General features: G+C 34.3%; 1 protein-coding gene and 1 long non-coding RNA gene across 4 annotated transcripts in view; one reads left to right on the top strand and one right to left on the bottom strand.

The window, feature by feature from the left end:
* LOC136832682 (uncharacterized) overlaps window positions 1-27,500 on the top strand; it is a 192,003-nt gene that overhangs the window by 8,840 nt on the left and 155,663 nt on the right. Inside the window, exon 1 of one of the 2 annotated variants that reach the window (XM_067094068.1) lies at window positions 18,183-18,347. The exons of the other annotated variant lie outside the window; for it this stretch is intronic. The gene's annotated coding sequence lies outside the window, so the exon portion shown is untranslated. Of the gene's footprint in view, window positions 1-18,182; window positions 18,348-27,500 lie in introns of those variants that run through there. 2 annotated transcript variants of the gene reach the window in all.
* LOC136832684 (uncharacterized) overlaps window positions 1-27,500 on the bottom strand; it is a 326,849-nt gene that overhangs the window by 152,765 nt on the left and 146,584 nt on the right. The window lies entirely within an intron of this gene.

Genomic DNA, 27,500 nt, shown 5'->3' with positions numbered 1-27,500 from the left:
CACACACACACACACACACACACACACACACACACACAAGCGCACAGTTATTTCGATGTTGGTATTAACCACTAGAAAACTAGCCTAGCATAGCAATTTGTGCTATGAAAGAGAGCTCTAGCAATTAAAGAATGCAAAACATTAACTGCAGTTAATGAGGGGGAGGGGGTACTTATTTTTCTAGTGAGCCTAGTCATGACTTAGACAAGTAGTTCTAGCGCACACACATATAGATAAATACATGTATATACAGTATATATATATATATATATATATATATATATATATATATATATATATATATATATATGTGTATATATATATATATATATATATACAGTATGTATATATATATATGCACATATATAGTGTATATATATATATATATATATATATATATATATATATATATATATATATATATATATATATATATTATATATGTGTTTAACGTATGTACGAAAAAAAGAGCTTTTGTATACGCAATCGAAAGGAAAAGACTAAACATTGAAAGCAATAAATTCATTTTCATCCTGGAAAAAAAAGCAATGTTTGTGAAAAACCCAAAACAAAAGATCCACCATTCACAAAAAAAAGCGTAAAAATCACTATGCAGTTACATCATTCACATCTCACGAAGTCTTCTAAAAAGACAGTGAAAGATTCACTATTGAGAAAATATTTGACAGTCATGTCAGACCGATGACACTGGACTTCAATATAATCAGCTGGCGAAAATGTACCAACAGCAGCATAATGGATTTTGATATCACTGCTTCATTAAAACCAGTAGTCCTTTGGAACAATATGAGTCTTTTTTTTAAATAATGTTACCTTGTATTAGACTCTTTCTCCATAATTTTTCACGAAGGAAAGAATTTTATAGTTTACGAAGGTCATGAACTAGCATCCAAATAGCGGGCTAATTTTTTTTAAACAATTCGATAGACTGCATCTTGACCCTAAGTCTACGTCCCTACTATCTTAATATATAAATGAATACAAGGAGTGACACAGCCACTCTAAAATGGAAATATCTTTTCCACAAGTCTTATTGAACTAACAGAATTATGAAGAAGAGATAAGAGGAAAATTCTCTTAAATTCATTTTAAAAACTCATAGATCCCTTTATCTAGATACCACCATGATTTTAAATTGTAAACAAATAAAGAACTTGCAGGAATATATTAGGGAGAAAACAGACACATTTCACTTTAAGATAACGAACGAGAAATGGATACATTTTGAATTACCTTAAATAATATGATAATGAACTGTGAGAGGAAAATCTCCAGTTATCTTTGGTTTAAATAGAGCTTAAAATCGTAACATATACGAAACATGTATTCTACTTGTACAGTATTTTTTAAACAACCGAGGGTTAACGGACACTATATGACCTGTTATACTGACCTGTTACAATAATTCCATTACGCCGATGACATCACGTTAAGGGAATCTGTACATCTTCTTTAAACCACCTAGGATTAATGGATGCTATATGACCTAGTAGAGCGACCTGTTACAACAATTCCATTACACCGGTGACATCACATTAAGCGTATTTGTACATTTTCTTTAAACAACTGAGGCATAATTTATCCTATATGACCTGTTATACTGACCTGTTACAATAATTCCATTACGGCGATGACATCACATTAAGGGTATTTGTACATTTTCTTTAAACCACCGAGGTATAATGGATGATATATGACCCATTACAGTAATTCCATTACAGAGGCGACATCACATTAAGGTTCACAGGTGAGTGATGTTGTGAATGTTAGAGCAATTGTTAACAACAAAAACAACAACTAGTTCATTTAACGAGTGGGTCGACTGGGTGGTCTCGTTTTAACAATATATCCCTTTATATTTAGTCTTTTTTCTTTTGTTTTGTTTACAAAAAAAAAAAAAAAAAACTAGGAAACAGGTATTTGTGCATTTTCTTTAAGCCACCGAGGTATAATGGATGATATATAACCCGTTACAGTAATTCCAATACAGAGGTGACATCACATTAAGGGTATCTGTACATTTCCTCTAACCCCCGGAGGCATAATGGATGATATATGACCTGTTATATCGACCTGTAACAATGATTCCACTGCATCGATGACATCAAACGGTTCTGAACGGACCGGAATGCAATTCTGCGACAATAGAACGCACCCAATAGTTTTCGCCGGGCGGGACCGAGTTCCTTGCTCCAATAGCTTGGAAAATGACACACACACCCCTCCTTCACAAAAGCTTCGAGTTGTCATCATAGGCCTGCATAAAAGTGATCTACCGATCGTAAATAGGGTGGCTGAGATTACAGAGTCAGTGTGTGTGTGTGGGCGGTTTTGACGAGAGAATGACGGAAACGCCGAAAGTTGCTGCATTAAGTTCATATATGATACGTGGGGCATGGTTTAATGGCATCCTGGTGCGGAGATTAGATTTTCAATTTTGTGTGTTTTTTTTTTTTTTTTTTTTTTTTTTTTCTCTTTTTTTGTTCTGTACATACAAACTCTCTTTTTCGCTGTTTCTATCTCTCTCTCTCTCTCTCTCCTCCTGTGCCTCTCTCTCTCTCTCTCTCAAATCGCGCAGCAAGGCAAAATGCAAGTCAGTCTCACAGCCTCCATATCATCTTTCAAAACGCTATCTTTTGGACTTAGGTTTATAATTTTCTCTAGTTTTCAGCTCATTAACGAATTAATATCGAGACCAGGAAAGATCATCTGAATGATTAAATCCTAGCTTTTCTCTTGATAAAAATCTTGTGGTTCTCATATTGGCAGTAATTAAATCATTTTTCGTCGGGTTAAGTTTTCATCTAAGAGTCCGCTTCTCCAACCCAACCACGCATTTTGGCATCAAATCCGATGTCAGTTTCTCTCCCTTTAAGCTTTGATAACAGTGATTATAATCATCATAATTACTATTTTACCTTCGTTAATGATAATGGCAGCGACACTGATGATAATGATGATGATAATATCACTTTAAGATAATTTCTCCAGAGGCTATTTTCATAGCCGTTGCTACAATTAGATAGCACCCGCCCACTCTAAAACGACCTCATAGCAGTTTGACAACAAAGTACTGGCTATAGTCCTGGCTATATTTATCCTTGCTAAACTTCACTATATATTTTATGAGGCCTGCCATTATTTCTGTGTGTTATTGCGCTAATGACGACGATGATAATTCTAATAATTCCGGACAAAGAGCATCTTCTCGGAGAGGGTATTTTCTCGCAGCTTAGATGGCTTAGATACCCCGTACCAGTCCTAACCGCTTCTAGTTTATCTTCCGCGCACAAAGTTGCTCTTGACACTGTCAACAAAAAATTGTTTTTTTTATTTGTTTTGAACTGTTGTTTTATTCAAGCGTTGGCTCTTTTACTTCTTTGTGTGTTAATTCTTTGTTCATTCAGTGGCTCCAGTCGCTCTTTTATCTGCATAATCTACGTCAATAAATTATTTTTTTGAAACGTGAGGTGGAAAATGGAGCAAGGTTGAAAATCAAAGGAGATGGACAGCAAACTGATAGACAGCAAAATACAGAAACCGATCCAGTTGGGAAATGGGCCAATGATAAAAATCAAAGGAGATGGACAGAAAACTGTTATAAAGTAAAATACAGAAACCGATCCAGTTGGGAAATTGAGCAATAATAAAAATCAAAGGAGATGGACAGCAAACTGATAGAAATTAAAAGACAGAAAGCAATGCAGCTACTGAGCCAATGAGAAACTACAAAGAAATATTCAAAGTCCGGAGGAGAATCGTACAAAGGCCTCGTCTTTGGCAGAATAAAATATGCAAAGTGTTTCACCAATGGCAAAATAATCAAACAAAGGCATCCACGTTTTTTCAAATGACTTCCAAGAAGCAGCATCAGAGAGGTTAATTAAGATTCTGAAAGGTTCACCAAGATAACAGAATTCATAACATAGGTAATTTGCATACAAGCATACAGTTTATGCAGTAAATGTGCCTCGCTGTCGAACTTCTCAGTTCCAGAGGTCCTTTATTCCTCACACTGTTGGACTGTGGAACAGTCTTCCAGAGGATGTCGTGAAATTGGAACGTCAAAAGTTCAAGCGCAGTTGCAATGTGCTACTACCCTAATGCTATTCTCCTAGTAAGTCAATACATTTTTATCTATTTATTAATTTATTACAGTAATTTTTTTTCCTTTCTAATAGGTGGGATCTCTTTTTATGCATTTCCCTTTACCTTCTCTTACTTCTTCCTAATGAATACCATATTCTTTGGAAGCTTGAATTTCAAGTCTATGGCCCCTTTCGTGGGCTTGTTCCACATGTACAGGGTTCATCTTCTTAATAATAATAATAATAATAATAATAATAATAATAATAATAATAATAATAATAATAATAATAATAATAATATTATCCCCCACCAAACAGAACTATTTAAACTCTTACCCTCTGTAACGTTTCACAAAACAGAAGGTGGTAAATATATTCCTTCGTTGGTTCCTCGAGTTTTGCTAACTGGAAAATTATTCATTTCTTAGTTGATGTTATTGCTATTCGGCACGTAGGGTAAAGGCCCCACCTTTTTCTCATTTTCTTGACGCTTTTTAATTCACCGCCTCTTTATTTATCAGGAATTGGACACATTAGCAACAGTAATTGCGAGAGAGAGAGAGAGAGAGAGAGAGAGAGAGAGAGAGAGAGAGAGAGAGAGAGAGAGAGAGTATGACTGACCTACGCTGATCTCCGATAAAGCTTTCGGAAGCACGACGCAAAAATATCAGCATCCCTAAGTAACTCCTCCTGCCTGCTTGCGTATGGTCAAAAAGCATTTTGCTTGCAAGGAACGTGCCGCCACGGTCGACAGTCTCACAAAAGGGCGTCCTCGACCTGAATTCGACGGTCGAGTCGATCTCAAGGTGAAGAGGTACTGGGACTGCACTCGCCTCGAATGTGAAATCGATTCCTTACGTGCATCTTCGATCTGCGTTGACCCTGTGAGTTGGGACGACAATATCCGCATTAGTCTTGGGTAGTCAAGGGTCATGGAGTTGCAGGCGATATGCTTTCTCTCTCTCTCTCTCTCTCTCTCTCTCTCTCTCTTATTTTAAAAGGCAAGCTTCGATTGAAGTTTTCATTTTCAGATAGATTTTTTAGAGAGAGAGAGAGAGAGAGAGAGAGAGAGAGAGAGAGAGAGAGAGAGAGAGAGAGAGAGAGAGAGAGAGAGAAACGACACGATCCTTATTATTCTGCGATAGTCAAGGGTCATGGATTTGCAAGCAATATTTTGAAAGTCAAGCCACGAATGATGTCTCTATTTTCAGATAGATTTCAGACAGATTTTAGAGAGAGAGAGAGAGAGAGAGAGAGAGAGAGAGAGAGAGAGAGAGAGAGAGAGAGAGAGAGAGAGAGAGAATTCACTCCAGTCACACAAACTTTAAAAACTAGACTCGTCATTACCGCGGTCGTTTTAATCAGTTCAAGAAACGCGCCTGTCACCCAGCAATACAGATGGTATACAGATGGTTTTGGCAAGCTGGCCATACTTCATAAAGGTCTCTAAAAGCTTTTAATGGGATGACCAAGCATATTTAGCACTTTAGCATGCGAGAAAGTAAGTAGAATTTTCAGTACTTTACTTAGAAGGGGCATAAGTATTCCTGGCGAAGGCTGGTATGTTCTCTGAAAATCATCCCTCTCTTGTAGACGGAATGCAATATAAAATTTAGGCTAAAGGACAAGCGCTGGGACATATGAGGTCATTCAGCGCTGAAAGGGATATTAAGAGTAAAATGCTTTATTTAAAGGTGTAATAGGTGGAAAACCTCGAGGCTGCACTGTGAAACAAATGTTAAGTGAGGGTGGGAAGGAAGATGGGAGAAAGAGAAGAAATTTAAGTGAGGGTGGGAAGGAAGATGGGAGAAAGAGAAAGAAAGAGAATATGAATGGGAGAAAGAGGACGTTCAGTAAGGGGGGAAGAAATGATGGGAAAAAGAGAGAAAAATTTAAAGAAGGAGATGGGAGAAAGAGAAAATTTAAGTGAGGGTGGGAAGCAAGCTGAGGGGGAAGGAAGATGGGAGAAAGAAGGGACACTGCAAAGGGAACCTTAAGTGAGGGTGGGAAAAATTTAAGTGAGGGTGATGGGAAAGGAAGATAAAGATGGGAGAAAGAGAAGAAATTTGAGGGTGGGAAGTGAGAAAGGAAGAAATGGGATTTAAAGATGGGAGAAAGAGAGAAGAAAGAGAATATGAATGGACGTTCAGTAAGAAGAATAAAAGGAGCTGCAGCTAGGGGCCGAAGGGACACTGCAAAGAACCTCCTGCAGAGCCTCTGACTTGTAGCAGAGCCTCTCTTGTAGAGCCTAATAGAATAAAACTCATTTATTCTAATACTCGTCGTAAGGTAGAACCTTCATCACTTCACGGCTTAGAAAATTACATTTAAGAATTGCATTTAAGAATTACATTTAAGATAAGTAAATAACAAATAAATTGATGTGAAAATTACGATCAGTGCCAGGTATGCGAATCTAGTCAATTTCAATACAGAGTCGGTCTCTATTTATCTTTTTTTTTTTTTTTTGGACATAGAGACCCGGAAATCGAGAAGGAAAACTGTCCGACAAAAGGACATATCATTACCTGGAATAATTCTAGGAAATCTGTTACGCAGACATAAGGGGAAAACATACACGTGATTGTTTGTGCATGTGATGAAGGGTTGACTTGTTTTTACGTCTATACACAAACACATACACAAACTCACATATAAGTATGCATGTATGTAATGAAATATATATATATATATATATATATATATATATATATATATATATATATATATATATATATATAATATATATATATATATATACATATATATATATATATATATATATATATATATATATACATATATATATATATACATATATATTATATATATATAAAAACGCAAACACATACGGAGCATAGCTACGGGATTACACAAACCTCTCCATGATTAAAATGTGTGTGAAAGGACAGAGCCCATAAGCCGGAACTGCGAAGGACCTGCGAACCTTGGAAGATAATTGACTCGAACCTAAGTGCCTATATAATTGCCGAGGTAGCAATGGTACCTTTACAAACCTCCGTATAATGCAAATGAGGATTTCATAAACAGAGAAATTGTTTATGGGGTTCCCCAGATTTTACGACGCTAAGTGATCTAGTTCGATTAAATTGGTCAGGAAGAGTTGTATTTTTATCTATGAATATATAACTGGTCTTATTTATGAATATATAACAGGTTTTATGTATGAATACAGAATGAGTAAAAAAATAACAACACAAAGGTCACCGCACCATTTAGACTTTAATTGCTGAAATGTGGATGAACCCTGTATAAAAAACTTCCATAGCATTGGCTCATTAACTACATAACAGTCTCATCAGCAGCACATCTAGCCATCTACACATACACAACATTTACCTAACTATCTTTTATGTACTCTTATGTCTCCAGGATATGGGGACCCTTCCTTTCCAATACGCTCTTTTCATAAAGGTATAGTCTTCCACTCTTTGTACATGACAAGACCACCTCAGAATACCAATCTACTTTTTCACGCACACGAACATTATACATACATACATACATACATACATATATATATATCTACCTATCTATCTACATCTATCTATCTATCTATCTATCTATCTATCTATATATATGTATATATATATATATATATATATATATATTATATATATATACATATATATATATATATATATATATATATATATATATATATATATATATAATATAATAGTTACGACGTTCATCAACAAAAGGTCAGGGCTCGATTCCAGAGCAACCCGGAACGCCCAAAGACCTTCCATTAACTCTCGTTATGCCTTGGTTGACCTCATTAGTGCCTCAGGTACCTGACAGTTAGTCGACCATTTGCAAGAAGTGCTACCTGGGTGGAAAAGCCAAGGGTATAGCAGCCCCATCCCAAATGAATTACTGAGAACCGGAAGGCTAACAGGTTTTCTAGCCGCTCTTTACGACTAAAAATTCATTTTTTTTTTTAATCATAAGAAGAAATTACTTCGTTTTTCAATTCTAATAATGCTAGTCATTTTCCTATAAATATGTTGCAACATACTGCCATATTTCTCTATGATCAAAAATGAATTGTTTTTATTCGTAAGGAGAAACTCCTCCACTTCTCAGTTTTAATAATGCTAGTCATTTTTTTCCTCGAAATATGCTGCAATATACTGCAATATTCTTCCGTTAACTAATCTGCCATCTAATCCAAACTGCGGCAGTGACATATCAGAAAGTTTCAGAAGTTTCAAAGTTATAACCTCAAAACAGATTTATTTTGTGCAAGCTCACCGCGTGCGTATTTCTTTCAAGCAATTTCAGCAGCCTAATCGCCAATTGGTCAGGAATTTTATTGCAAAGATAATGTGTCCTGTCATTCCATTATCCTCTATTACAGTCTATTATCTTCTATCACCTTCATTAGCGCGTTTGATTCAATCCACTTAAAAATCTTCCATCTTCATCTTCAACTGACTCGGATGTCATTCAATTTTGAAGTTACAACTCCCTTTCCCATAGCGCCTAAGGATTGTGGTTTCATTTTGCAATTAGTCAAGCAATTTGGCATCATTTGCAGGCGCATCTTGTTAGTGGTGGAGTCCAAATGCCTTTTGTCAGAGAAGGTACTTTGGTGGAAACTGTAAGATTTGGAAGGATCACGAATAAATGCCTTTAATAGTATGTTCTATTCTGAAATCAGCTGTCCCACAAGCTTAAACAATGGAAGTTTGTCAACGCTGGAATCACAACCTCTGGAATTCATAACCACAACCTTCCAGCTTGTGATCCCAAACTCAGTATTCATAGCTAGAAACAAACGCACAATTTTCCTGCTCGTAATCACAAACTCAGTTTTCATGACGAGAAACTAAACGCCATTCGAGCTGAAGGGTCAGAGTCAAGAAGATCTACAAATGATAAAACCAGCGTTTTCATTTTTTTTTTCTTCCAATTTCTTTCCGTTTCTTTCAGATTTTTCTTCTTCTTCTCAACAGTTCAAGATAAAAGAAGGTTTTATCCTTTTTTTCAATTTCTTTCTGTTTCTTTCAGTTTTTCTTTTTCTTCTTCTCAGGGATTCAAGATAAAATCAGTTTTTTCCCTTTTCTTCTCTCAATTTCTTTCAGTTTTTTCTTCTTCTTAAGGGTTTAAGATAAAATAAACTTTTTTCCTTTTTTCTTCCAAGTTCTTTCTGTTTTGTTTTTGGTTTTTTATTTTTCTTCTTCTCAGGGGTTCAAGATAAAATCATTTTTTTTTCAATTTCTTCCAAGTTCTTTCAGTTTTTTTTTTCTTCTTCTTCTTCTTCTTCTTCTCAAGGTTCGAGATAAAATCAGCTTTTGTTCCTTTTTTCTTTCATTTCTTCCCATTTCTTTCAATTCTTTCTTCTTCTCAAGGGTTCAAGATAAAATCAGCTTTTTCCATTTACTTCCAATTTCTTTCAGTTTCTTCAAGTTTTCCTCTCTTATTCTCAAAGTTTCAAGGCAAAATCAGTATTTTTTCCTTTTTTTTTTCTTTCTGTTTCTTTCAATTCTTTCTTCTTCTCAAGGGTTCTACACAAAATCAGTTTTTTTTCCTTTTACTTTCAATTTCTTTCAGTTTCCTTCTTCTTCTTCTTCTCAAGGGTCCAGTCAGGGCAGCTTTGCAAACTTCAGTCCCAACTCTGTTCAATCACCTCTTTTAGGGTCTTGACAAGGAGGTAATTCTGTGGTATTTCGGCATCGATACCGACGCTCGTAAATTCGTTTTCCCTTCGATGAGGCGACCTAAATCTCGCGATAAATTTGTATATATATTGACATTTCTCTCCCTCTCTCTCAACCAAAGAAGCTGCAACTTCTTCATCAAAACAACAACAGATTGTTAGCCGGAATTTTCTTTCTGATATTGATATTTAGGCTCTCTCTCTCTCTCTCTCTCTCTCTCTCTCTCTCTCTCTCTCTCTCTCTCTCTCTCTCTACTAGAGAAGCTGCAACTTCTTGATCAAAACAACACCATATTATTTGCCGGAATTTTCATTCTGATATTGATATTATATTTTAGCGCTCTCTCTCTCTCTCTCTCTCTCTCTTTTTCTCTCTCTAACCAGGGCATCTAGAGAAGCTGCAACTTCACATCAATGCAACACAAAATTATTTGCCTGATAATTCTTTCTGATGGCAATGAGTCTGCATTAATTTAAAAACAATAAATAATATGCACCTCGATAGAGACAATAAATAATTAATTATATTACACAATAATTATTTATGAAAATAGAAAGGGAGAAGCTCTGACACGATTACTGTGACATATGAAGAAAGACTGTTGCCAAAATACCACTAGAGTTTATTAATGTCAAAATGACCACGCTGAAGTCTTACAACTTTATATCCTATTCAGTTTCTATTTCATCAAGGACTTCAGGAATCAGAATAAATTCAGTTATTCAACATTTTCAACACAAACGATCTCTCTGTCTTTGTGTCAACCCTGAGCGCTGATCAGCCTCTTGCTTTTTGTTCAACGAATCCAGTAAAGTACCAATTTTGAGATCAAGATTAGATCTTCATCTGTAATTTCATCTGTAATTTCTATATCACCGATTTCTCTCGATGTCTTGTGGGCCTTGCAGTCAAACGAAATTCCAAAAGTCAGGGCCGTGATGTTATTTTTTTAAGCGCACTGTACCACAGCCTTTGTTCATCTGTACTTTGTTCATGTGTGTGCGCTTGTAAGATTCGTTCATTTTTCTAGTTAGTATTTTTAATCTGAATATTGGTCTTCTTCTTTTGGTTCTCTTTATCAAGTGGATAGTATTCATTCAGTTCCTGACAAGCTTCACTGGTTAGATAATTGCCATTATGCCTTGTTCCATATGGATGTGTGCTCATGTTGAATAGTAATGGTGTTAGCAATAATGATGTTGTTTTTCCGTAGATTTGGTAACATAGGAAGTAGCCTAGATGACAAGGGCCTTTCCTGACTCTACAATGACACACACACACAAATATATATATATATATATATATATATATATATATATATATATATATATATATATATATATATATATATATATATATATATCGTCGTTATAACCCACATTGTCTCTGGAAAAACGAAAAGAAATACATTTTGGGTTTTGGGCAAGCAACATTACACATTCATCTTAATATAATGAAATGTAAATTCTGATTGCACCCTCGCTTGAAGAACCGGTCACCCCTTATGAGAACGTCAGCAAGATTACTGATTAATCAGGTCTCTTTCCAATAAGCAAACGCAGAAGACAGGGAATCTAATACCATTACTTTCCTTTTCCTAACGTACCGTCGAGTCACAATAGGCTTTCGTACTCGTAAATGAAAGTACTAAAGTATATCTAAAATTAAAGTAAGTAAATAAAGTTATTTAGACACCCTGTCCCAGGGAATATATATCACAAACATAAGGTGCCGTCAAGTCACAAAATGCGCTCATATTCATACATGAGAGTACCTACTAAAATCTGAAAAGCAAATAGGTAAATCTAGTTATTCAAACACCCTGTCTAAGGCAATATATATTACAAACATAAAGTACTTTCAAGGCAGAAAATGCTTTCATGTCTAAAATTCAAGGAAGTCAAACGAGCTATTATAACACCTTTCTAAGGTACCGCCAAGTCACAAAATGCGTTCACATTCGTAAATGAAAGCTTTATTTGCTTATGGATAATGATATGGTTCCAAGAATTATGAAGAAGTTTCCCAATTTCTACTGGAGTAAGTAATTTTGGAATGTGAACGATGCATTGTTAAAATATTCTGGAGGGTGTACCAGCATGCTGATACACCCCATTTGATGTACTGTATATGTAATATATGTCAGTAAACTTTTGGAAATTGAAATTTGAACTGAATCGTAAATGAAAGTACCTGATTGAATCTAAAAAGCAATTAAGCAAGCCAAGCTATTCAGACTCCTTGTCTAAGGCAATACGCATCTCAAACACCAGGAGACCACGATGCAAACGAGCCTCCCTACCGATCTCGCATTATCACATTCCTCTCTCTAAGAAAACATTGTTGTTGCTCAGAGCACAACAGAAAACAACATAACCTTGATTATCAATCACTCCTGACGACATCCGCGCCAAGGCCCCCTGCCTAGAAACTCAAAAAAGGGATATTGTGGATATTAGGATATTACAGGAAAAACTCAGGAAAGGGATATTGTGGATATTAAAGTAGAAACTCAGAAAAGGGATACTGTGGATATTATAGTATTGAATGACTGATTGATCATAGCGACTAAAATTGGCATCACAACACATAGGTCATTGACGCCGTAATAAATTAAAATAGGAAACTAAAAAATAAATAATTTTGAAAGTAGTTTCATATGACAAATACCTAAACACACACACACACACATATATACTGTATATATATATATATATATATATATATATATATATATATATATATATATATATATATATATATTATATATATATATATATCTCTAATATAATCATATCTATTTACATATACTATCAATACATACTGATAATATGGTAGAATCTCGGAAAAGGGATATCGTGGATATTATGGATACGAGCAGGGAGGGATGTTTACGGAAGACTACTTAATTGTGGTAGATTCCATACTCCTCGGCGAGTTTCGCTTAATGCCCAGCCTGGGCGTTCCTGCACCACGCAGCTTCCGTATGTGTGATGTAAGAGAAGGAGGTTGCAAAGGACGAAGTTATGTTTAGAAGTCTGTTAGGAAACTTATCGTGGATATTCCAAGGCTGTTTATAGCTGTCTGGTGTACCAACTCATTATAGGAAACTGCTCATTACTGAACGGATATTCTTATGAATGAAGCGAGGTATATTGACAGCGATAACGATGAGGAAAATTATCGTGGACTTTCCGTAGTTGTTGGTTATTGTCTAGTGCACCAGATCATTATGGGAAACTGCTTATTATTGAATCAATATTATTATAAAACGATGTATATTAAATAGTGATAATTAAAATGATAATGATGATGATGACGATGATGATGACAACGAAAGATTATTAGAGGTCCAAGAGTAGATATGATTTTATGAGCAAATCATTGTACGAAAATTTTTTTATTGAATGAATATTATCATGAATGAAACGAGGTATATTAATAGTCATAATGATCATAATGATGAAGATGATGGCACAGAAATATTATTAGAGGTTTATAAGTAGATATGATGTTATGATCGATGGCCAACGCATGTCGTTATAAGGTCTCTTATGCTGAATAAGCTTTTTAAAAAACTTAATGGCTTCTTCCTATAAAAATGAGAGACACAGTTCCTCTATCAAATAATTCTTTACTGTTTAACAATATAGATATCACTGAATTTACTAAATAACATCCAACATACATAAATATATATATATATATGTATATATATAATATATATATATATATATATATATATATATATATATATATATATATATATATATATTTTATCTACAGAGCTGAGAATTTAAATTCGTCCGAAAGAGTTCAAACAACATAAAAATGGACGGAACTTAAAATATATGTGTGTGTATATATATATATATATATATATATATATATATATATATATATATATATGAATGTTTGTATATTATCTACGAGCAGGGAATTTGAATTCATCTGAACGAATTAAAACAATAGGCCTAATAAAAACGAAAGTTAAGCAGAACCTCCATCAAATCTGAATACTGCAAACGCATATAAAACGGAAGATAAAAATATTACAGAAATGCCAACAAGGCAATTAATCTACGGTAGCTTCGACCAAAACCGGGAAATATTGAATAAACGGTCAATTTACAGTACATACAAAGACACCTACAAAAACACGTTCTTGTATAATGCACGGGTAACATTTGCAAGACACCCCTCCACCCCTCTCCTCTCTCTGTAAAAACCTAACCTTCCTTACTAAGCCACCAAGGATTGCAAGGTCCTTACTGTTCGCTGACATTCTGCTCTCTGCTGCCATGTTGTAATAATCATCCCCCCGAAATCGAGTACCGTACATTCACTTTTTTTTCCAAAATGTCCAAGCTGAATGAGTGTTTGTGTGTCGCATGCTGTAACCGTTAGTCTGTTCCAGATGACTTAAGAGATTTTTAATTTTTTTTTTTTTTTGGTAGGGGAGAATTTTTGAGTTTTCGAGTATTTCCGTGTTCTTGTGTTTGTGTTTTTCAGGGCTCTAAATGATTAAAATAGCTAAGAAATTGCATTTCTTTCTGCAGGGTTTGAAAACCTCTTTTGAGTTGTTGCAGGCTCCAAACTGTCGAAATATTTCAGAAAAGGATTTTTTGGGGGGGTTTGAAAGCCTTATCTGCCATACTTTAAACAGTTTTACAGCTTTTCAAATGCAGCAATGTCTCTTTGTTTTTTGTAGGATTTGAAAAACCTTACCTGTTCTGCTTAAAAATGACTTAAGACCTTTCAAATGCCACAACAAACAAAAGTTTTATCAGAAGTCTCTGAAACAGGCCGGCAAATCTCAGTGCGGACTGACTATTAATACTTAAGTTGACTGATTGCGCGCTATCTGGCGTCACCCAGAGCGAAAGATGCGCAGAAAGAAACACCAGACAACGAGAGGGAGAAAAAATACGGAGGGGGGAAAGAAAAACACACAACTGACCACTGATTCCATGTTTACCCAAAATTTCTGGACACTTTAAACGCAGTGCACGTCAGTGAAATTCGTCGATCAGACAAGTTCACAGCTGATACCTGTGATTACGCGTCCAGCAACATTTGATTTTGCAGCGTGATGAATTTATCAATAAAACTGCAACGTTCTGGATATTTTAGTTAGAATCTCGAATGATTTCATCTGATCAATCGGGGTTTTATCCTGGCAGTTTCCTGTTTGTAGTGATTTGTGTAGAAACTTGGTTTAAGCGGCGCTTCGAGTTTGCAATTTAGCACTCGTAAATGAATATAAATGAATGAATAAAAGAGTTCTTGGACATTTCAGAAGATAAGGTTGTTGAAAACCCATTTTATTTCTGAAGCAAAAGAAGATGGATAAATAAATTAATTAATTAATATATATAAAAGCAATAAATAAATTGATAAACAGAAAAGTAAATAAATAAACTGATAAACAAATATATAACTAAAAGAATTTTCGAACATTTCAGGAAACAAGGCTGTGGAATCCATTTTTTCTGAAACAGGAGACTGATCACTATGGACAAAGACAACGGAAATTACGAAATTATTAAAAAGTTCCAAAACGTGAATAGTAAAATAACAATTTTTAGGACCTTGCTTTGAAGCATCGGCTTTCTGAAATCTTTGTTTGGTGAAATTTATCCTGCAGACTTTAGGGAAATAAATTATTCTGAAGCTGCGAAGACGGAAAATTAATACTGCGATTTTAAACAAAATTATTCTATTAGCTTTTAAGAAATTGATGATTTGAGAGCATAAGGATTTGTTATTAAAAGCTTTAAAAACATAAAAAAATTTCATCTACTTAAAACACTTGAGAATAAATTACTGTTTTTAAAAATCAAAATATATTTCCAATGCAATCACACTTCCCAATATTATTTTCTGTTTTTAGAAGCTAATAATAAGAAATTTTCATGTTTTTAGGTCTCAAAATTATTTCCCAATTTGTGAAACTCTCAAGAATAAATTCCTGTCTTTGAGATTGTTCAGAATAAATTTCTCTGTTTAAAAAGTCCTCAAGATAGATATTCTTATACTAGAATAAAAAAAAAAAGATTACCTTATCTCGTAAAGCTAAGAATAAAAAATTTAATTTATATCCACATCCGAATAAAAAAAATTACCGTATCTCGTAAAGCTAAGAATAAAAAATTGAATTTACATTCACATCCGAATTAAAAAAAAAAAAGATTACCTTGTCTCGTAAAGCTAAGAATACAAAATTGAATTTATATCCACATCCGAATTTTAAAAAAAGATTACCTTGTCTCGTAAAGCTACAAAATACAAAATTGAATTCATATCCACATCCGAATTTAAAAAAAAGATTACCTTGTCTCGTAAAGCTAAGAATACAAAATTGAATTTATATCCACATCCGAATTTAAAAAAGATTACCTTGTCTCGTAAATCTAAAAATTGATACAAAATTTAAAAAAGATTATTTATATCCAAAATTGAATTTATCCAAATTTAAATAAAGATTACTTTGACTCGTAAAGCTAAGAATACAAAATTGAATTTATATCCACAATTTTAAAAGATTACCGTCTCGTTAAAAAAAAAAAATTAACTTGTCTCGTAAAACTAAGAATAAAAAACTGAATCCGTATCCGATTAAAAAAAATATTACCGTATCTCGTAAACCTAAGAAAAAATACTTTGAATTTACATCCATATCCGAATTAAAAAAAAAAAAGATTACCTTGTCTCGTAAAGCTAAGATTGAAAAATTGAATGTATATCCATATCCGAATAAAAAAAAAAGATTAAGTTGTCTTGTAAAGCTAAGAATTAAAAACACTTTGAATTTACATCCGAATTTTTAAAAAAAAAAAGTACCTTGTCTCTTAAAGCTAAGATTAAAAAATTTAATTTTTATCCAGTTCGAAAAAATTACCGATTTATATCCACATCCGAATAAAAAAAAAAAAAAAGATTACCTTGCGTCGTAAAGCTAAGAATAAAAAAAAAAACTCTGAATTTACATCCACATCCGAAGCTATTTCAGAATCCCCCCAGCGAGTAATTGGTCGAAAAAATCATCCTTTCAGAAAGATTTCATTGAAATTCATTTAAAATTTTGGAAACATTCCTTATGAACGGACAAAGAAACAAAGTTGTTATTGAATGCACAGTCCCGTCGAATTTCGAAAACGAATGGAAACTGGGATGAACAATAAATAAATAAAAAATAAATAAATAAATAAATAAATAAATAAAAGAACTCTTAAACATTTCAGATAAAAAGGTTGTTAATGCCCCCATTTTTTTCTGACGCAGAAGATTGATAAATATAGATAAATAAAGAAATAAATTGATAAATAAATAAATAAATAAATAATAAAGATAAAAAACTAAAAGAATTCTTGGACATTTCAGAAACATGGTTATAGGGCCCTCATTTTTTCTGAAGCAGAAGATTGATCAATATAGATAAATAAAGAAATGAATTGATAAATAAATAAATAAAAGAATTATTGAACATTCAGAAAAAAGCTGTAAAATCCCCCAATCTTCTTTGAAGCAGAAGAAGACTGACAATACTCTCTGACCACAGAGAAGAAAACCGAATGCTTGCTAAACTCGAGACTGATAAACATTGACCGTGTAACGAAAATGGACAGTTTGACAGCCGTCCTGAGGCGTAAATTCGATTGAAGTGAAGGCTACGGGTTTTGAACTCGGGAAAAAGGTTGGGTTAAAATATTATTTTGGAGACTGAGTTTGAAAGGTCGGGACTTGAAGCAAAAGCTTGGGTTAGATAATTTTTTTTTGGGGGGACTGAGTTTTAAAAGGCCTTCATCTACCTCTGGGAAGTGGCCTTGAGCTTTACTAAGTAATCGATAATGATAAGTATTATACTTAATAAACATTTAGCATCGAAATTTGCATTAATACTAACCTTTACTTACTGATTTTTTTCTGTTCCCAACGAAAATGTATTCCACCCTTATCTATGCAATAACTCCCTTGAGGATACTGTCTTATATAAATTATCTTTTACTTTTCGTAGAATTATTGGCGAAAGACGAATAGACAGACAGATTAAAGCTAAAGGATCTATCCTATCAATTTCTGTCACCAAATACATGTAAGAGTTGAGCGTCCCCAATCTACCCAACAAAATAGTTACCCTAATAACGCAATCACTCCTTGATCTGTAATTCCTGGCAACTGTCCAAGAATAACGATTCCCTCATCATAACCATCAACAACAAACTTACGTACTCGCTCAGCAAAGGCTACGCAAGAAAGGAAAGCGAGAAGAAAGACGAAAGTTACGGGAAAAAGAAAAAGAAGAAGAAGAAAATCGGTGTTTATGTTTAAGCCTAACACGGGAACCCTGTGACGTCATATGTGTCATCCAATGTTTGGCACGGCTGCACTTCAGTGTGGTAGCAGCAAGCAGCGAGTGTGCATGTCGCGTCTCCACGCTCCCGCCCGCGTCACACGCCGTCTAACTAGAGAAACCGTCGTCAGTTTGTGTTCCAAATATCGTTTTGTTAATCGTCTTCTGCCTCTCCTTATTCTTCGTGTGGTTGGAATAGTAAGTGGAACCTTAAGGGTGTTAAATATACAGATGTGTGCTTTTTTTTTTTTTTTTTAAATGAAGGGGGAAGTCTCTTTCTGAGTTCTTTACATTTTGAGGATTTAAATAGTGTAATGAAATGCTTCCTGGGAGCCAGTGACTGTCAGAGTGTCTGTGGAATGCGAGCATGCCAGGGTAACTTGCGCTCCAAGTTGACAGCTGTGACTCATTTAGCTTTCATGATGATAATTCCGTTTCGTTTTAGATTTTCTTTTTAATATTTTCAATTCAATGACCTTTATTAAACTTCGACGAAGAACCTGGTCCTCTTTACGTAATCTAACATCCTCATTCATTAAACTGGAATAAATATTATGATTTTTAATAGTGGGTTTGTAAACAGGTTTGCATGAAATTTTTTTTGTATTATTCTTTCTCATAAAATATGATTTCTTTAACAGATAAGAGTATTTCAGGCTTACAATGATATGATGTGGATGTGTGAATGTACTCGTAAGACTGCATGGAATGTTTATGATATGCGTTCTTATCAGTAGATATATATACTGTATATACATACGAGTATACAGTATATATATGTGCAGTATATACACATATGTATATATATATATATATATATATATATACATACATGCAACTTATTTCTTTAAGCGTCGTATATATATATATATATATATATATATATATATATATATATATATATATATATATATATATATACATATATACATACATGCAACTTATTTCTTTAAGCGTCGATCCACTGACGTCAGTTTGACGTAAAGCCAATGAATCAATTCTGGATGATTAAATGAAAGCCAACCTACATTTAACTTAAAAAAAACTTCCACTTTCTTTCTTTTGGGTGAATAAAACCCTTTACAACCAATGGAACTTTTTTATTTACATTTTCAGTTTTTCTATTCAATCTTTTATTAAAATCTAAGATAAATGTCTATATTAATTTTTTGTTTTCGGCTTTTTTTTTATCAAGACTGTGGCATTTTACGAAATTTCCAAAGATTCTTTTTGTCTTTTCAGGTAATTTCTTTGTTTCGACATGATTAGCAAAAAAATCAATAGGTCTAAAAACTTAGTTAATAATAATAATAATAATAATAATAATAATAATAATAATAATAATAACAATAATAATAATAATAATAATAATAATAATGCCATTGAAGTCTTAACAAGAATGATGATGATAACAATAAAACTGCCATTATATTCTTAATAATAATAATAATAATAATAATAATAATAATAATAATAATAAATAAAAGCAGGAACACAAAATATTAATATATACTATTCTTAACGAAGTTATCGGAAATGACGCCTACTTTCGTACCATCACAAGCAAAGCCGTTCACCTAAAGGTACAATGACAGGTACAATGACAAGAGATGTGAAAGGTCAAAGGTCAAGGAGCGAATAATTTCTTGTGACCACAGACACTTGTTTACCGTGGATGCCATGAAACAGCAGTTAAATCGAGGTTACGTTCAATTACATAGGGGCATTGGTGTGCTTGGTAGGCCGTGTTTAATTTTCTCATAATTACAGGCGCGCGCAGGCACACACAAACACACACACACACACACACACATATATATATATATATATATATATATATATATATATATATATATATATATATATAGCCTATGTGTATATATAAATACGTATATATTTATATATATATATATACATATAAATACATACATAATTATATATATGCACTATAATCTAATAGCATCCTATGAAATTGAAAACGCCTGTAAGAAACAAAATTATCACAAAAACCTTATATTTCGACTAAGAATCTCTCACCCTGATTACTAGTATCTACGAACAGTCACCAGCTGACAAAAGTAATTATATTCAAATTTAACATATCAAAGTGCCAAGAATATTCATATCTAATATGCAGATGTGGAATAACAACCGTAGTAGGCATGGTAGGCTCAGAAACAGCGGCGGGCAGACCTGTGATGATGAAACAGGTCAGCCGAGGTCACCAAAGGTTTAGTCATCGCGAGATCCCACCTGAATCGAGTCAGGTGGGCAGGTCCGCTAGAACTCTTGCTTCAGAACGGGTGCTGTGAAGAATAACTCGGCCGTGAAATCCGATTTCCGTTGCCATCTTTATAAGTTCGTGTTTTCAGTCTTACGGACTGAATTGAACTGAATAGAGAATTTAGGCCAAAGGCCATGCCTGGGATCCTAAAAGGTCACTCAGCGCTGAAACGGAAACTCACAGTAAAAGGTTTGAAAGGTGTAACAGGAGGAAAACCTCGCAGTTGCACATTGCATCAATTGTTAGGAGAGAGTGGAAAGTAAGATGGGAGAGAGAATATGAAAGGAGGTACAATAAAAGGAACGAAAGGGGTTTGCAGCTACGGGGCCGAAGGCACGCTGCAAAGAACCTTAAGTAATACCTACAGTGCACCGCACGAGGTGCACTGATGGCACTACCCTCCTACGGGGAGTCTTACCGATGTTGGCGGATTCCACATAGCATTCCTTTTTTTTTTCTTTTTTGCCCGGTAATTAATTAATTTTATATATACCTCAGTCTGATTACAGTCTAAAAAGTGCAAACTTTTCCCCAAATGTACGAAAATCCCCGAGGTGTTTAAGAACATCTTACCGATCATTTATGCCCAACTGATCTTCTGAAACAGATCCACCAGTCTCCCCCGACATGAATTTATTTTTTTTAATAAGTGAAATCGCTTCTTCCTGGATTTCCCTTTACCTTCTCTTACTTGTTTTCCTTCTTTCGAGTGAACACCATCATATTCTTCGGGAGCTTGCATTTCAAGTCGTGGCCCCTTCGGTGGGCTCGTTCCATGTGAATAGGGTTCATCTCTGAATAATAATAATAATAATAATAATAATAATAATAATAATTCACCATATTCATTGGACGCTTGAATCTCAAGTCACTGCCCCCTGTGGTGGCTTGTTCCTTGTGAATAAGGGTCATCTTCTCAATAATAATAATAATAATAATAATAATAATAATAATAATAATAATAATAATAATAATAATAATAATAATAATAATAATGACGGATTCTAAAATATTCCTTTTTTGTAGTTACTTTTATTTCATAAATACCTCAGCCTGATTACAGTCTAACGCTTGAAAAGTTTCCCTAGCATATAAGAACAACCCAGGGCATAAATGATCAATATCTTACTGATCATTTATGAACAACTGATCATTTCAGGTGGATCTACCTGTTACCCCGACATACCCACGGAAATTCCGAAAGCAGTCATTGAACAGGAGTTAATGAACAGCGCCAGTTTCTTTCCTGCTTAGATGTTTATTAAAGCGACAGTGGTTTTGGGATAGTGGGAAATAAAGGAATTTTCAGATTTGTGAGTTTTCTTTGTATTTTTTGTTCCAGACAGATTAAAGGGCTGGTTTTTTCTTTGATGTATGCGAATTCGGCTGTCTTCAAAGGGTTAGAAATAGTTGCTCTCTTTTAGATATAATAGAAGTAATGTTAAGACCACTGAAAGTATTATTATTATTATTATTATTATTATTATTATTATTATTATTATTTTTATTGTTATTATTATTATTATTATTATTATATTATTATTATTATTGTCGTTGGTCTTGTTGTTGTTGTTGTTGTTGTTGTAATAATAATAATAATAATAATAATAATAATAATAATAATACTTTCAGTCATTTTAATAATTCTATTATTTCTACAAAAGCAAACATTTCTAATAATAATAATAATAATAATAATAATAATAATAATAATAATAATAATAATAATAATAATAATAAAAATAATAATGTCTGTGTATTAATATTAATTCAATAACGTCTATAAGACATATGACATTTCTAACCCCGTCAGAAAAAAAAAATATATAAGACCACCTCTAATCTGTCAAGCTAAAACTCCGATTGGAAAAGTTAAGAGCTACACGCAAGGGGTCGGCGTCTGCAAAAGAGAAACCCCATCTCCGCGAGATACGATAATAATACATCCACTGCCGAGTCCGGAACAGAACGAGAAAAGATTTCCAGCCCTCGCAAATCGCCACTTGCCAGAAATACCGCCATTAACGAAAATGCCCTGTCATCTTTCCTTGATTAATGGCAAGGGCATCTCGTCTCCCCTTCAGATAGCCATCGTCACGAAAGGCAGCTGAACTAAACCTGTTTAGTACGCGTTCATATGGCCCGGTGAAATTGCAGATCTTGGCTTAACATTCTCCAGAAAGGGTCTGTCATTGCCAATGTCATTTGGTTCATTGGCAATGTCCTTTTTTGTTATTATTTCATTGCCAATGTCCTTTTTTGTTATTATTTCACTGTCAGTGTCAATTTTGTCTTTACCAGTGTCCTTTTTGTCATTGCCAATTTTATTTTTGTCATTATTTCATTGACAATGTCCTTTTTGTCATTGACAATTTTCTTTTTGTCATTATTTCACTGACAATGTCCTTTTTGTCATTGCCATTTTTATTTTTGTCATTAATTCATTGACAATGTCCTTTTTGTCATTGACAATTTTCTTTTTGTCATTATTTCATTGACAATGTCCTTTTTGTCATAGCCAATTTCCTTTTTGTCATTATTTCACTGACAGTGTCCTTTTTGACATTGCCAATATCCTTTTTGTCATTATTTCACTGACAATGTCCTTTTTGACATTGCCAATATCCTTTTTGTCATTATTTCACTGACAATGTCCTTTTTGACATTGCCAATATCCTTTTTGTCATTATTTGATTGACAATGTCCTTTTTGTCGTTGTCAATGTTCTTTTTGTCACTATTTCATTGCAATGTCTTTCCTGCTATTATTTCATTGCCAATGTCCTTTTTGCTATTATTTCACTGCCAATGTCTTTAATGCTATTACTTAATTGCCAATGTCCTTTTTGCTTTTATTTCATTGCCAATGTCCTTTTTGCTGTTACTTCATTGTCAATGTCCTTTATGTCATTATTTCATTGCCAGTGTCCTTTCCAAGATTTATCTAACTGTTGCTACTTTTCTCTTTGTAATAAGTCTTCTTTTTGATTACCCGTCATCCCTTCTAATAAGCGCCAGCTATCATATTTTTATATTTTCCTATTGTTATTTTTTCTTGTTGCAAACCGGTTTGGTTCTTTGTTCACTGGGTGTAACAAGTTATCACTAATTCATGCTCCGTCATTTCCCACTTGCTTTCATTCCCTCGGTAGATATTTCATTTTTTTTTTATTACTCATCTTTACCTTTACATTCTGTTACTTCTTTCTAATGAACACCATGATATTCTTTGAAGCTTGAATTTCAAGTCAGTGGCCCCTGTGGTGGGCTTGTTCCATATGAACAGGGTTCATCTTCTGAATAATAATAATAATAATAATAATAATAATAATAATAATAATAATAATAATAATAATAATAATAACAATAATAATAAATTTTTGTCATTATCTTTTCCTACATATGGAGGTTCCATTCCCTTTCCGGAAATGCTCTTTTTCAATGTTATTACTTTCGTAATTCTCCTGCTGCCTTTTATTCCCATTTTTTCAGTTTCCTTTTTCATTTTGCTGTATGTATATATATGTATATGTATATATATATATATATAATATATATTTATATATATTTATATATACTCGTATATATGTACAATACATGTACATACGCTACCGGCGTCTAAGCGATGACAGGCAGGGCAGCCGATGGAGACTAGAAAGTCTACCCCAAACCCAAATCAAAGTCCTTCAAAAAGACGGCATCGTGCTTACCCCATATAAATGGGAAAAAAGCACGTTAAAAGAAGAATTATATATATATATATATATATATATATATATATATATATATATTTATATATATATATATATATATATATATATATATATATATATATATATATATATATATATATATATATATTTATATATTGTAAACTAGGTTTCTTTTTCATTCTCTCATGTGTTTAATCTTACCAGCCACTCAGTACACATCTGTTAAATGACTATCGTGATTCCTTTTACTGTTCCACTCGTGATCAGTTTCCTCTTATCAGATTTAGGATAATTTAGATGAAAAAAAAAAAAAAAACATTCGGTACCGGTATCCGGTGATTCACACCACCAGCAAGAACGAGACTAGGAGACCGATTGCCCGAGAGCTTTTGAGCAACACAGCTGAGTTGAAGCTTTAAAATACGATTCGGCCCACGCGAAGACCAAAATAAATATATATTACAGCAAAACCGTGGATGAAGAGTAATCAAGTTTAGAAAATATGATGGCACACGTAAAATTGCATCAACCAAAGCTGAGGACAGGAGATTTATACGGTTGACCGAGAAGAATTTCCAATTGCAGAGTAAGCTTCCGGGCTAGAATTCTCCTTTTCGTTGTGAGTGAAAATTGCATACTTTACAACGGGGTAGTGATGTCAGTGTACCTTACGCGGTACACTGTAGGCATTGCTTATTATTCTTGGCAGCGTTCCTTTCTTGGGCCCCTAGATACAACCTCTTTCATTCCTTTAACCGTACCTCCGTTCATTTTCTCTTTCTGCCATCTTACTTTCCTCAACCTCTCCTAACAATTGTGCTGAATGACCCCATAGGTCCCAGCGCTTATCCTTGGCCTAAAATTTTATATTCCAATCTCGGCGACACAAAGGAAGGAGTGACGTGTAAGTGCCCAAAATAATGTCAAATACCAGGAAAAAATGAACAGGTAATATTACGGATCCCCCAACAAAGAAATCAATTCCATGAGTCAACCTCTGGACATTTCCACAACTCCAGTCGCCCGAAAGAAACCTACTGGGCTTCCTTGAATACAGAAGTACTAAATACAGGAATCCTGAATGCAATATCCTTTCCAATTAGGATAGAAGGGCTCTTAGGATTGACGAGAGAATAGATTCACCACTCAGGATGGTAGGATTCTTTTTTTTTTATCCCCAAGGACACAAAGACCAGTAGCGTGAGATCTGCTGTCGAAATTGGACTGGAAAATGCTGATGAACAGGTACAAAATGTATGACGACATGAATCATTCTAAATGCATTGCAATAATGAAATTATGCTACGTGATACAACGATGATCTTAAGCTTTAAAAAGCGGAATGATATCTACGACATAGGAAAAATTATTACGAACAGAATTTTTACATATAATGTTCTGCATTACCTACCTGTACTGATCCTGAGACAAGAATTTAGTGGATACAAAAACGTGTTTTATAACAAAAAATTACGTATCCTTTCTCACGCGAATAAAACAATATGCTCTACTGCAACATATATCCTTTTGCAGAAAGTATCCTAAACAGTAAAAACAAGGTCTTTTGCAAAACATATCCTTCGGCGGAAAGTATCCTAAATCTGTCTGATTTGTTTCACCTGTGAATGAAGGATGCAAAAACACGTTTTAGAAAATAACAAATCCTTTCTTATGAGAGAGAGAGAGAGAGAGAGAGAGAGAGAGAGAGAGAGAGAGAGAGAGAAGGTCTTTTGCAAATCATATAATTTTGCAAAACATCTAATTCTGCCATACTTTTATCACCTGTCAATCAGAGACCAAAAAGAAAACCATCACGAAGCAATCGCTTCCATGACGAGCGAACGCACAACTCGTGTTAAAACAGAAGGATCCACGTCGAATACTTGTCGACATCGAATACTTTTCGAGTCGACGCCGATACTTATCGGGTCGACGCCGAATGCTTATCGAGTCGACGTCGAATACTATTAGCGTCCACGTCAAATACTTGTCGATTACTTCGAATACTTGTCGAGTTGACTTCGAATACTTTTCGAGTCCACATCGAATACTATTAGCGCCCCCATCAAATACTTATTGAGTCCATGTCGAATACTATTATCGTCCACGTCAAATATTTGTCGAGTACCTCGAATACTTTTCAAGTCCACGTCGACTACTTTTCGAATCGACGTCGAATACTTGTCAAGTCCACGTCGAATACTTGTCAAGTCCACGTCGAATACCTGTCGAGCCCATGTCGCATACGTTCCCTTGATAACACTGTACTCTAGTAATCCTTTACTTTTCGAGTCGACGTCGAATGCTTTACGAGTGGTCTTATCTCCAGCAGCAAGTGAAGCAGCATCTGTACAGCATCCTGTGACCGAGAACGTAGTATATTCCCGAGGCTGCAAATGAACACGACCAAAGCAGCAGCCAGACTCTCTCGTGAGGAGAGAGACAGACGGTCAGACCGGTTCAACCCAGTTACGGTCACCGTGTGGGATTTTCTCTGCCCTTCGTTCGTCTTGGGTCGGAGAACGAACTACCTGCTGAAACGCTTCATTTAAGATTTCACTGGCCGGGTCGTGCTTGCTAACTCTCTCTCTCTCTCTCTCTCTCTTCTCTCTCTCTCTCTCTCTCTCTCTCTCTGTGTGTGTGAAAATTTGCTGTTGTTGTTAGTGTTATAAAACTGTATATGAATAATCGATGTAAATTGCAAATAAATTTGAATTCTCTCTCTCTCTCTCTCTCTCTCTCTCTCTCTCTCTCTCTCTCTCTCTCTCTTGTAGCGTCACTTATTAACGGATGTTTAAAATCCTTCCACCGGCGGGTCAAATAATCATTCATATAATTCTATTTTTTTCTTTTATAGGTGGTGACGCTCCCAATCCGTTTGGCAAAGTAATGTTTTTTTTTTTTTATAATCTAAAAACGTAACAATTTTAATAATTTCTTAAAGCATTACCACAGGACAAGGGAAATATATTCTCTAGCGAAAGCAACACAAAATGGGAATCCAGTTTAAAATGATACTGTACCCAGCACAGACAAAACTTTGTTTTTATTGTGAGTTACATACACAAAGACATGCACATCGAGAGAGAGAGAGAGAGAGAGAGAGAGATTAAAGTCTATTTCCAATTTACAGTGGTTAGGCATATGCAGTTTTACAAAAATTTTTCATAGAGAGAGAGAGAGAGAGAGAGAGAAATTAAAATCTGTTTACAATTTACATTGGTTAGCATATGCAGTTTTGCAAAACTTTTTCACACACACACACACACAGAGAGAGAGAGAGAGAGAGAGAGAGAGAGAGAGAGAGAGAGAGAGAGAGAGAGAGAGAGAGAGAAATTCACATCTATTTCCAATT

Source organism: Macrobrachium rosenbergii, chromosome 50 (assembly GCF_040412425.1).
Source record: "Macrobrachium rosenbergii isolate ZJJX-2024 chromosome 50, ASM4041242v1, whole genome shotgun sequence".
In the NCBI taxonomy this organism is placed as follows: Eukaryota; Metazoa; Arthropoda; class Malacostraca; order Decapoda; family Palaemonidae; genus Macrobrachium; species Macrobrachium rosenbergii.
Note: the sequence above shows the minus strand (reverse complement) of the source record. Positions and strands in the feature narration are given on the sequence as shown.